Genomic DNA, 13,939 nt, shown 5'->3' on the forward strand with positions numbered 1-13,939 from the left:
TTGAAATTGAATCAATGCAAAGTTTGATTGTTAGTGCTGTTAAGCAAATTGCTGGTGGTATTTAAGTTTGGTGATGGACATCACAGGCACCAAGATTTAGAGAAATCCACGCATTAATTGCCGGGTGTACCTGAGAAAGTATAACATACACAATCTAAATAAATAATAGAACCACCTCTTCAATTGCATGAAAAAACATGGAAAGGAAGTTGAGAGTTAAAACGATCTTTTGTTTGTCTTACCAAAGGAATTGTAAAACGAATCCTCAAGTAAGGATGAGCTGAACACCCCCCGGTTCGGTTCGCACCAGAACCTGCGAACAGACCTATACTTTGTGTGAACTTTAGAACCCTATTGAAGTCTATGGAACTTGAACGTTCAAAATCTAAAGTGCTAATTTTAAAGGCTAATATGCAAGTTACTGTCCTAAAAAGTGATTGGGGCCCTGGGTCCTACCCCAGGGGACATGTATCAATGCAAAAAAAAGTTTTAAAAACGGCCGTTTTTTCGGAAGCACTGATTTTAATAATGATTAAAGTGAAACAATAAAAGTGTAATATTCCTTTAAATTTCATACCTGGGGGGTGTGTATAGTATGCCTGTAAAGCAGGGGTGCCCAACCAGTGGCCCACGGGGTCCTCTGATGTGGCCCGCGACCTCCTGCTCTGGGATGGCGGGTTGGCAAGCCCAGATTGCTGGTTGCCTACCCGCCATGCCATAGCATCAGTTTTGTGAATGAAGCCAGTGGTAGAGAGAGCAAGCAGCTGCGGAGCAGAGCCACATAATCCAATGCTTCCTGTATAGCACTGGCTCCTGTCATAAGTAGAGTGATACCAAATACACTCTGCCTGGGACAGCAAGGTCATTACTAAAATCACAGTGTATATAGGGACACATCTGTTCTGCAGTGGTTACTGGGCTGCTTTTAAACTCATCCGCAGGTGTAGCGCAGTGCACCTGCGGCTTACCTGCACTGAGCCATAGACTTCTTGTTTTACCTGTGGGTTTGATGAACTTTCAGAACGTGCACCACACCTGCAGGATATGATAGAATTCTATGGCAAAGTACAGCTAACCGCCAGGAAAGCCATAGGTGCACTGCGCTGCATCCACGGTGTGGGTAGATCGCAGACCATCAGTGTAAAAGTAGCCTTAGGCCCCTTTAACATGATCTGACCCAAATCGGACCCTCCATTAACCTCTGTTAACCCCCCTGTCCGTTTACACCTGCCTATCTGCCTACTTCCAGTCCGATCTGCTAAAAAAACAGAAGTGGATCCGCTCCCTTCCGTTTTATCAGATGAGAGGGCCAATAGAGTAGAGTGGGCTGTGTCTGTGTCCGCTTTGCATAAGCAGAGTGGACATGGACCTGTCGTCTGCTCATTGTGGCCTGTGACTGGTTACTAAGTCACTTAAGTGGCCCTCCCTCTTCAAAAGGTTGGGCACCCCTGCTGTAAAGGGGCGCATGTTTCCCATGCTTAGAACTGTCCCTGCACAAAGTGTCATTTCTGCAGGAAAAAAAGTAATTTACAATCACTCGCGGCTATAATGAATTGTCGGCTCCCATAATACAGAGAACACTCATTAAAAGTCATAAAAAAAAAGCGTGGGGTTCCCTCAAATTAAATTACCAGGCCCTTCAGGTCTGGTATGGATATTAAGGGGAACCCCGCGTCAAATAAAAAAAAATTACGTGGGGTTCCCCCTAAAAGTCCATACCAGACCCTTTATCTGAGCACGCAACCTGGCAGGCTGCAGGAAAAGAGGGGGGGACGAGAGAGTGCCCCCCCCTCCTGAACCATGCCAAGCCACATGCCCTCAACATTGGGAGGATGCTTTGGGGTCTCCCCCAAAGCACCATGTCCCCGTGTTGATGAGTACAAGGGCCTCATCCCCACAACCCTGGCTGGTGGTTGTGGGGGTCTGCAGGTGGGGGGCTTATCAGAATCTGGAAGCCCCCTTTAACAAGGGGACCCCCAGATCCCAGCCCCCCCTGTTTGAAATGGTAAGGGGGTACAAATGTACCCCTACCATTTCACAAACAAAGTGTTATGCCCCGTACACACGAGAGGGATTAAGTCTGACAGACCTCCAAAGGAGTTCCGCCGGAGTTCCGACGGAGTTCTGGCGGACTTTTCGACCGAACGGACTTGACCACACACCATCACACCAAACTCCGACGGAGTCGAACGTGATGACGTACGACTGGATTCGACGTAGGAAGTTCATAGACAGTAGCCAATAGCTGCCCTAGCGTCGGTTTTAGTCCGTCGGAGTAGCACACACACGAGCGAATTATTCGAAGGGGACCGGGTCCGGCGGAGTTCCGTCGGGAAAATTTGAAGCATGCTTCATTTCTAAAGTCCGTCAGACTTTAGCGAAGCTAAAGTCCGTTGCAGCCCACACACGATCGGATAGTCTGACGGACTCAGTCCGTCGGAGTTTGGATGTCGAAAAGTCCGCTCGTGTGTACGGGGCATTAAAGAATGTTAAAAAAGACAAACACACTTTTGAAAAAGTCCTTTATTAAAAATAAAAGAAAATAAAAAAAGATTCCAGCGGTGGTAATCCACTCTTGCTATCCAGCGACGGATGATCATCTCTCCGGGGTCCAGCGGTGGCTGATCTGATCCAGCGACGGGTGATCTCTCCGTCCAGCGTAGCGCAGCACAGTCCATCCATCCTTCCTCTGTCTCCACTGGCGGAGACACTGCGGGATCCCGGCAGCCTGACATTTCTTATACGAGGAGGGTGGGGCCACCCATCACCTGACCCCACCCCCTCTGACGCTAGTGGGGAAGCCTGGCTTCCCCAATGACATGTGAGTGACCCCGCCCCCCTCTGATGTAACAGGAATGGCAGACTGTGGCCTCCCAGTTTGCCCAGTGGTGGGATTTTCCTAACTGCGGAGGGGCAATCGATGGGAAGCACATCGTCCCACAACCCCATTCGGGGTCATACTATTTTAACTATAAGGGGTTTCATAGTATCGTGTTGATGGCAGTGGTGTCTGGGACATATGAGTTTCTGTATGTGAACGTGGGGAGGAATGGCCCGATGGAGGAGTATTTACCCAGACCGAGTTTTACCGACGTCTCGAGAGTGGTGGCTTTGAATTGCCACCCCTGGAGGAAAATGACGAAGGACTGCCATTTGTCTTTGTTGCAGATTAGGCTTTCGGTCTGGGAAATCATGTCATGAGGCCATTCCCTCAGAGGACCCTCACCCCGGAGAAGAGGGCTTTTAATTACCGGCTGGCCAGAGACAGAAGAGTTGTGGAGAACGCGTTTGGGATTCTGGCCAGCCGGTCCTGCCTGTTTCAAACGGCCATAAATATGGCGGAATACAAATTTAATACCATTGTGTTATCTTGTTGCATCCTGCATAACTTTTTGAAAAGAAATAACCCAAATTATGTGGTCACAATTGGGCTTGAGGCCGGACTTCAGCAATCAATGACGGCCCTGGAAGCGGCCCGTACTGGCTTGCCCACCCAAAGCGCCCGTGAAGTGCGTCAAAATTATTTGGAATATTTTTCAGGGAGGGGTCCATTGCTTTGCCATTACATTTTGAATACATTTTATATTTAATCTGCAAAATCTTGATTTTGATATACTGCTTGTGTTTCTTTTTGGTGTCTCCTAATGCACTTGTAGTGCCAAGTGGTTTTTACATTATTATATAACACCCATTGTCACTGTGAACACCAATTTAAAACACAAAAACTGGTATTGATCACTGAAAGAAGAAGCCACACATTGTTGAGTATAAATCCTTTTACTCCGTACACATTCACATGTGCGTTGTAAAACATTTTTTTTTTAAAGTTAAACATTTTGAGTTATCTACTTTTTTTTAGGTTACATAAACAGCCATTTTTTCAAAACAGAACATGCAACTCTGGAACTTACAAAATTCAACATTGAAAAACTTAAGGCAAGATCACACATTATATTGTCCAAAATGTGTGGATCTTTCCTTCAACAGATAGGGTGAAGTCCCCCCTGTAAAAGCCTAATTTTGAAGATGCACACAAATTGGGAGTCAAACTCCTGATCCCACGCCTAATGTCAACATGTGCTATCTCCCATCATGGGGGATAAATGGATGTGTTTTGGGGGTGCAACCCCTTCCTCTCACCTACTTTAGTTTTGAGGAAGGGGTTGCAGGCACAAAACGCGTACATTGATATCCCCTGATGGCAGATAGCACGTTGACATACTGTGTGCATCTTCAAAATTAGGCTTTATAAAATGTTTACAAAATGTCACATATATTTCACAAAATGGTGCCAGTTTTTTGGGAAATTATATTCTTCCAAGGACATCAATCATGTTCTTAAGTTTTTGTTCAATCTCCATAGTTTTTTTTTTTTTATAATGTTTAAATCCTGACTACACCACATTATGTCCTGGATTAGTATTTGGGCACTGTCACTGGTGAGATGATATGATTGTTCTTCCACAACCTGTACATCACCTAAAAATAAAAAAAACACACCATGTGTTATAAATATGCAGGCATATATCTCTTATTACCTGAAGCTGTGGAGTCAGACATTCAACTGTTGTGGTCTCAATCTTGACCACCTCTCCTTCCTCCACATCCTCAGGTTGTGACCTCTGTTCCCCTTCTTCAGGAGGTGTGGGGTCCCTGGTGACATCATATTTCCTGATTCTTTGCTCCCCTATGAGAATGAAACAAAAGGTATACTTAGCACACAGATATTTGAGGCAACAAATATGAATGAGAAACATTGCTTGGAAGTGGGGAACAATCGTCTGTTTGGGCAGAATTCCAAGCTGAAGACATGATTTATTCCCTTACTAAAGCTGGAATACTTACCTTTTTTGGACAAGTTTCCCACCTGGAGTCACCCCAAGTATACAATGGAGTACCTGTGTGGGACACCCTAAAAAAGTTTGTTATTGTGTCCCACACTAGTGCACCTGAGTCCAGATGTGTAAACAGCTGCTGAGTGTCCTCTCTATACATTACACTGAATCTAGTTTGCTATTCCTTCTAGGTTCAAACACATCTAGACAACAATGTCCTAAACCTCTTTTAAATTAAAAATTAGCATTACCAAATGTATTTAATCAGGTATCTGGAAAAACATCGTATTTATTTGGGAAACGAACGATGTTTACTACAACCGATTACTGTGAGTATGAACATGAAAGTAGCCATTTTTAAATGTACAACACCATAAAGAAAACACATGGCGCAGCATGCAATAATAATAATAATAGGAACACATGACAAATACTTACTTTTTCTAAGAACTTTCTTGATCTTTCTATACTGATCCTGCTCCCTTAATTTGAGGTCTGACCAGCATTTCCTCAGTTGATCCTTGGATCATGGTACCCCAAACTTCCTGTACAGACTCTTCACAACGCTATTCATGATCTTGGCCTTTCTCTGATTTGGGTTTGGGTATGGACCATAATTCCGTCATAGTCGTTACTCCTCAAGATGTCGACCATCTCCAACATCTCACCAAAGGACATATTTGTGGCCTTAAATCTCCTCCGGGATCGGGACGTTTCTGGCTCCGGGCTTTCCTCCTCCTCGTTACTGGAATTATGCACCTGCTGTGTCTCCGCCATGTTCGTCTCCCAATGCGACGAAAGAGATGGGGCGGGAAATATTCTAGAAAGAAGAGCTTAACACGCGTGTGTTGTAACTACGTTCTGTAGTTACTACGTTCTACGTTTGATTAAATAAAAAAAATGACTTAAAAAAAAAAAAAAAATATATATATATATATATATATATATATATATATATAATGTAGCTTTGGCTTAAATTAAAATAAAGATTATTCAGGAGATACCTAGAAATAATAAAGAAATACGTTTGTGATAACTCTGTGTAAATGTGAGCAGCAAAACAACTTCATTCTTCTAGCAATATAAAGAAGAGAATGCGTGGCATTGAACAATTAAAAAATTAGCAGTGTGAAGAATCTGCTATCTCCATTATGAACGCTAGTTTTACCAGACCGAGCGGTTCCATCTCGTATTGGATTCTGAGAATGCGTGATTTTCGGCGTGTCGGAATTGCATACACATGATCGGAATTTCCAATTGAAAGTTATTCCATTGGAAAAATTGAGAACATGCTATCAAATTTTGGCTGGCGGAAATTTGGCCAGCTAAATTCCGATGAAGCCTACACACGGTCGCATTTTCCGATGAAAAGCTCTCATCGGTCTTTTGCTGGCCGAAATTCCGATCGTGTGTACACAGCATAAGAGATTTCTTTGACCGGCAATAGTTGAAGTAGTGGCTTAAGTGCTCTTCTTTTCTGCACCGTGTAGGGGGACAGATCTGCGAAGATCTGGATTTTGTGTCCATGCAATATTAGGTTATCGGAATTTCTAGCTTTCCTCATCACCTCCTCCTTTACAGAATAAAAGTGGGGTTTCACTATTATGTCTCTTGTGAGGCCATCTGCGTGGGGGGGTTGCAGAGCTCTGTGGGCCTGTCGAGCTCCAGGCGGTGTTCAGCAATCTCAGGGATGAGGTCTTTAATGAGGGTTTTAATAACAGTTTGCACCTCTTTCACAGATTTGGGGAGCCCCCTAACCCTAAAGTTATAGTGTCTCAATCTATTTTTGAGATCATCGATCTTCGCATAGGCAGTTTCAAGCTGATCCTGCACATCTTGGAGCCTTGCTGAATTTTGGTTGATCCTAGCCACCAGTTTGTCAGCCTTCTTCTCAATGGTGTCAATTCTCATCCCTATTTGTTGTAAGTCAGCATGGATGGATGAGGTTATCTGTGCTACATTCTGAGCCAGACTTTTGGATAGCATTTGTGCAAAAGCTTCCATCATAGAGGGAAAGTCGGTGGGGGTGGGGTATGCCTCATGAGAAAGCAATAGGCCTGTGTGGGGATCCATCATGGGGGTGGATGGGAGGCCAGAGTGCAGGCTGAGTAACAGGGATTCTGTGTAAGCAGGTGAGGAAGCCTGGGGCAGTGGCGGGATCACAGTACCTGGGGAAGGCAGGGGGGGGCCCACATCCTTATCGGCTATGGAGTCCTCAGCATCCTCAGCTATGTGAGAGCCTCGTGGAGCGGCTGCCATCTTAGCATAGCTTGTCAGGCATACTGCGGCTGTCATTTGGCTAGATAGACTTCTCCTAGCATTACCCGCGGACACTGGAAGAATCCCAGGGGTTTCCCCTGCTCGGATCAGCCGGAATGAGATGTGGGGGACCGCTCTGTGAACTCCTGAGGTCCATAAAGGGCTGTGGGGGAGCAGAGCTTCAGATGCCGGTGGCCATCTTAGAAGCTGCCGCGCATGCGCCTTGCTAAGGTCCAATTTTTGTGTAAAATATTTAACAGCAGGGCTCGTTCCTGCGCTCAACAAGAGTATCTGTGAGGGTTGCAGTGTTGTGGCACCACCACTGCCTAAGGCCCAATTTTTGTGCCTTGTTTAACAGGGGCATGCAATTACAATTTCTGATCAAATATTTAACAACAGGGCTCGTTCTTGCGCTCAACAAGAGTATCTGTGAGGGGTTGCAGTGTTGTGTCACCCCCACCACTGTCTAAGGCACAATTTTTGTGCCCTGTTTAACAAGGGCGCGTAATTACAATTTTTGATCTAATATTTCACAGCAGGGCCTGCTCCTGCACTCAACAAAATTATCTGTGAGGCTTTACACTGTTGTGCCACCACCACCACTACTGCCTAAGGCCCAATTTGTCTGCCCCTGTTTAACAGGGCCATGTAATTACAATTCTTGATATAATATTTCACAGCAGGGCCCGTTCCAGCACCCACCAAGAGCAACTGTGAGGGCTTACAGTGTTCTGGTACCACCAACACCTTAGGCTCAATTTTCCACAGAGTGTATAGAGCAGGCCGTATAGTATATACAGGCGGCCCCCTATTTTCAAACATCCGACTTACAAATGACTCCTACTTACAAACAGAGGGAGACAACAGGAAGTGAGAAGAAATCTACCCCTAGGAATGGAAATTCTTTCCTGTAAGAGTTAAAGTGGTTGTAAACCCTTACAAAACACGTTGACCTACAGGTTAGCCTAGATTAAGGCTTACCTGTAGGTCCAAGAAATATCTTCTAAACCTACACGGTTTAGGAGATATTTACTAAAAGACAGGCACTGCCGTCTACGGCGCATGCGCCACAGACAGCCGCATGCAGGCGCACTATGGGCGTTAGCAGCATGCCGCTCCTAACAGTGATATGCCGTTAGTGGCGGCTCCTGTGCGCATGCGCGGGAGTGACATCATCGCTGCTCCGGCACGATATCCGGAAGAAGTTGGACGCTCCGTGCTACAGGGGACAGCGGTGACATCGCTTTACCTTTGCAGGGAGACAAAGAAGAAGTAAATCCCATTGATGCTTTATCACCAATCCTTGTTTCCCTAATAACCCCAAATTTTCAAAATCCAACTGTCATTGGGACAGAAAGTGAGATGAAATCTTCTGAATAGGGGCAAAGACAGCAAAACAAATGTTACAGGGGTGATAACCCTTCCCTATGTTATCCAAAAGGCTTAAAAACTGATTTTTTGGCTGGAGCTACACTTACAAAATGTACCTGTTCCAAATTACAAACAGATTCAAATTAAGAACAAACCTACAGTCCCTAACTTGTTTGTAACCCGGGGACTGCCTGCATACTGCTGCTGTTCGGAGTATAAAGGACCTGGGGGCCCCGCGCCTTTTTTTTTTATTTGGGTGCGGCGTTCACCTTAATATCCATGCCAGTCCCAAAGGGCCAAAGGGTCACGACAGGCCAAAAATTTGGTTTCATAAGTATTGAGAGTATTCATCAGAGAAAGGGAACTGATCCCAGTAGAACCATATTGTTTTGTGTTCTTCCGATTTGTCCCGAAGATCGGAGGTCAGACTCTCCATGCTTTCTATGTCTTTCACTCTGGCGAGCCAATGGGCGAGGGTAGGAGGATACTGTTGTTTCCACGTGGCTGGAATGCATGCTCTAGCTGCATTAAGTAAATGTTTAAGTAATGATTTATTGTATTTTTTCCGGGATAGAGAGGTCAGGTTAAGAAGAACTGCTGCAGAATATCCGGATACTGAGATGTCCGTAAATTTGTGGATCAATTAGGTGACTTGTATCCAAAATGGCTGGATGTTTGGGCAATTCCCAGAAGATGTGTAGAAGTGTGCCCCTGTGGGAATCACATCTCCAGCATCGATCGCTGACTTGTGGGAATAGTTTGGCTAGTACAGATGGGGTTCTATACCACTGTGTCTGATTTTGTAAGTGGGTTCCTGGTACTTACTGCATAGCGATGATTTATGAGCGAAAAAGAGAATCCTATCTTCTTGTTGTTTCGAAAAAGTGACCTGAAGGTCTTTTTCCCATTTGGAAAGAAAGGGAGGTTCCAAAAGGGACAAGGATTTCCTTATGGGACCTTCCCCCAGACAGAGCTCCTCAAACGGGCTAAGAGGCCTCTGAAAGAGGTGTGGCTTGGGTAGTGAGTTCAGGAAATGTGTTAATTGGTGAGCTTGCCAGTGATCCAGGAACTGTCAACAGGGTTCTGCAAGAAATCCAACCGTTTGTGCAGAGGAAATAGGACGCACGTAAGACTTTCTGTGGTGAGTGTGTGGTAAATGCTGGTTCTGACAGTCCCGGTCCAAACTTGGGGTGTCCTATTATGGGATTCACTGGGGACAGGAAACGAGTGAAGAGAGTTTAAAGAACCTTTCGGATTCGATCAAGGTGGCTTCAATTAAGTGGTGGTGGGAGAGGTGGGTAATGTGACTTTTCCATGCTCAAGGCAGGCCCTGTATTGGTACCTGTGCAGTGTCTTGTTCCAAGCTGATCCATAGCTTGGTGGTGATATGCCTACACCAGTCTACTACCCTGTTCATGCGGACAGCAGTATAGTAGAGAGTCGGATCAGGGAACCTCATTCCTCCCTTGAGTTTAGACCGGCGCATAAATGCTCTGGCAGGTCGGAGGGTTTTTAGTGAAGGCGGATCTAACCACTTGAAAGTACGTTTGGGGGATCTTAATAGGCAGGGCTTGTAATAGATATAAAAGTCTGGGCATCGCGTTCATTTTGAGTACGTTACACCACGATAGGGCCAGTCCTCTAAATATAGAGTTTGGATTTGCTGGTATTTTTGTCCCTAGGTACTGGATATTGTGTGTCGTCCATCTGAAGGGGAAGTTAGGCCATATGCAGAGTAGAGTCCAGAAGGGAGACATTAAGAGCTTCAGACTTTTGGAGGTTTACCTTGAAGTTGGATAGGGCACCATAGTTTTTCAGTTCCCCTAGTAGAGAGGTAAGGGGATCTGTGATATAAAAAAGAAGGTCGTCAGCATATGCCGTTACTTTGTGGTGGTATGCCATGGTTTGTACTCCCTTCACATCTTGGTTATTACGTACGTGTTGAAGAAATGGTTCTAGTGTGAGAATAAAGAGAAGTGGGGATAGGGGACATCCCTGTCTGGTGCCATTAGAAATCATAAGGGAGTCGGAATTAAAGCCATTAACTCTAATAGTGGCTGTTGGGTTTGTGTAAATGGCAGCTATCCAGGACAAGATTGCTGCGGGCATACCAAAACCTTTGAGGGTTTCAAAAAGAAAGATCCAATCGACTCTGTTGAAAGCCTTTTCGGCGTATGTAGATAGTAGAAGCATAGGAGAGTTGAGTTTCTGGGCTGATGCAATGATATCTAGGGTTCTAATGGCGTTGTCCCTAGCCTCTCTGGATTGGATTGGATGAACCCTACTTGGTCGAGGGGTACAATACGCTGCAAGATAACATTTAATCTGGTTGTGATGATTTTGGTGAATAACTAATGTCACAGTTCAAAAGCGAGATGGCACATTGTAGTGGGTCTTGCCCGGTTTCGGGATGACGGAGATGTTAGCGCTGAGTAATTCAGAGGGGATAATATGGCCATCTGTGATAGCGTTAAAGGCTTCTAAGAAGTGTGGCGTAAGCATTGTTTAAAAGATTCTATAGTATGAATGCGTAAAGCCGTCCGGTCCTGGGGCTTTCCCTGGATTAGTGGCTGCGATGGCCATCGAAAATTATTCAGCTGAGAGTGGTTGGGATAAAGATTCCCTTTCCTCCTGCATGAGCATCTGGAGTTGGATCTCCTATAGGTAAGTTTTCATTTCAGAGAGTAAACTGGTTTGTTGTGAGGCCAGGAGTAGATCTCATGTTGTATAAATCCGAATAAAACTTATGGAATGCTTCAGCTAACTCTGGGATGGAATGTATTTTAGCGCCGGAAGAGGTAGCCAATGCCGAGACAAATGATTTACTATTTTGGGCTTTCAGTGCTCTAGCCAACATGCTGCTGCACGTGTTGCCATGTTCATAGTAAGAGCGACGGGCCCTTAGAAGAACATGTTTGGCCTTGTAAAAGGTGTGTTCCCTGATCATTTCCCACACTTTAGTGAGTTCTCTTTCCAGTGTGGGGTCTTGATTACGTTGATGCGCTCTTTCCAGATTGTACAGTTTGTCCAGCAGGTCGGTTAGTGTTTGCGTTCTGCGTTGTTTGGACGCATGTCCGTGCTTAATAAAGATCCCATGGAGGACACACTTGTGTGTGGCCCATGAGAAATGGGTTTTTCTACGGATCCTGAGTTTGTGGCAAAGTATTCATTAAGTTTGCGCGGTATGTCCGCTGTGATTTACGGGTCTTTTAACAGTGATTCATTTAAATGCCATATTGATGTGCTAGATTGTTGTTGTTGGGTGTTAACTTCTAATATAATTGATGCATGATCTGAAATGGCAATATGGCCTATTTCAGCTTTGAAGATTAGCGGAATGGTGGAGTGTTTAATGAGAAAGAAATCAATTCTTGAGTAGGAGCCATGTGGGGGGGGGGGGGAGTAGTAGGTATAGTCTCTCTCTTGAGGATGAAAGATCCTCCAAATGTCAACTAATTGGTCTGAGTGAAGAAGCTCTTTGAGACGTAGTCTGGATCCTCTAGGGGTGGAAATCAGTCTTGCTGAGGAGTCCTTGCGGGGGTCAATGTTTATGTTAAGGTCCCCTCCTAAGATAAGGGTCCCTTCCTTGAAGGATTCAAGAATGGAGAGAAAAGATTCAAGAGCTGATACTGGATTGGTATTGGGCAGGTATACGTTTGCCAGAGTGAAAGTGTGGGAGTAAATTTTCCCTTTTAGCAGGAAGAATCTGCCCTCTGGGTCCTGATGGACGTCCGACAACTGCCATGGGAAGGACTTGGCAACCAGAATACTAGTCCCTTTAGCTTTGGAAGATGGAGACGGGCTGCGATAGACCGTTGGGAATTTGGAGTTGTAAAGTTTATGGATCTTATCTGCTCTAAAGTGGGTCTCTTGGAGAAAGACTATATGCGCTCTTAGTTGCCAGAGTTGCTTGAGGCAGCTAGTTTGTTTCTCGGGTGAGTTTAGACCCTTGATATTCCAGGAAATGATCTTCACTAACATGGTTGGTGTGACGTCAGCCATCTCCTGACGCAACCCTAGGGCACTAGTGGCAAGAGAACAAAGGGACAAAGGAGGGGGAAGCAGAGAGGGGGAGGAAAAAAAAGGGGGGAGGGAAAGTTAGCAGCACTTTGGTTAAGCTGAGAGAAAGTGGGAGAGGGATAGAGAGGAAAGGGAGTGACACAGGTAGGAAAAGACGAGATGAGGGTAACAAAGCTCTCAAACCACCAGGGCAGAGATGGTTTAGAGTGGGTAGCGGTAAGGCACTTTCAGACGAGGAGCCCCAGCCCAAGGGGACCCCGCCAGCCTGATTGCGATAATGAAATAAAAAAAAAAAATTAAAGAAAAAAACGAGAGAACACAAATTGTATATAACAATTCTCCCAGTGTAGAAGCAGGCAAATGAAAGCCGAAAATCCATTATCAGTGCATATATAGGCCGAAAATGAGGTGCCTGTAACATTCAGACTAGAAACTACAATAATGGCAGTAAATAATAGGTTAGCCTTGCCCTCAAAGGATGTCTCCCGATTAAATCCTGTGAAGGCCATGTTGCCCCCTCAGGCAACGCTAACTATTATCAGTTAAACAAGCTGTAAAATAACATAACATTTCAAAGGCACTGACAATACAGACTGGTCACATGAATGGATGGGGATATTGCACTTCATTTAATCTATCTAATCCCTCATAGGGGTGGCCTCACCAGGATCTCCCCAATGTGGGGGGAGCATTTCCACCCAAACACACGGGTGACCCTGCCTAGGATCAACGCAGTGTGCCGTGGACAATGCCCCTCTCTTTGATCAACAAGGGTAAAGGGCCCCACCTGTAGCTCTCTGATGGTCTATCTGCTATTATTTTGGAATGCGGGTGTAGCATAGACCCCTCGAAACTGGGGGATGTGACGAAACTGCGAGGTGCCAGTAATTGCCCCCCCCGGATGAGATCCTAGAGGCCCCCCAGGAGCATAAAACAGATAAGTCCATGCTCCAACCCTCTATTGAGACTAATAGGGTCCAAAAAGGAGCGCTTGAGTGTTTTCCCCAGAGCGTTAGGCCATAAGTGGACCGGGTCTGGTGGCCATAGTGGCGGCACTGGTTCTCACAGTGGCACTCGTCCCTTAGATTGAGTTCTATTTTTTCTGTTTCCCACCCTCCCCCCTCCTTTCCTAAAAAAAAATAGAAAAAAATAAAAACTCTAACCAACCACACATGTTTAGCATTGCCCTGTGAAGGTGTCCCTGGTTCGGAACTCTTTGAGAGCCAAAGGGCCCTGTGAGGGACAGGCCAGCCATGACCTGGTCAAACATACAGTGGTATGTCCCTATAAAGGTGTGGGGTATGCTAACAGGTGGAGTGAATCAGATTGGGTAATACATCTCTTTGCATGTCAATTCCATCCTACTCCACCCCATTGTATGGATAATTCTGTCGAGGGTCAATGTGATCCCTCTTCATAATCTGCCAGTGAAGAAGTGGCAATTTGTGTCTCTC

This window comes from Lithobates pipiens, unplaced genomic scaffold, assembly GCF_037356315.1.
Source record: "Lithobates pipiens isolate NorthernLeopardFrog02 unplaced genomic scaffold, aLitPip1_a1.2 Scaffold_13, whole genome shotgun sequence".
Taxonomy (NCBI): domain Eukaryota; kingdom Metazoa; phylum Chordata; class Amphibia; order Anura; family Ranidae; genus Lithobates; species Lithobates pipiens.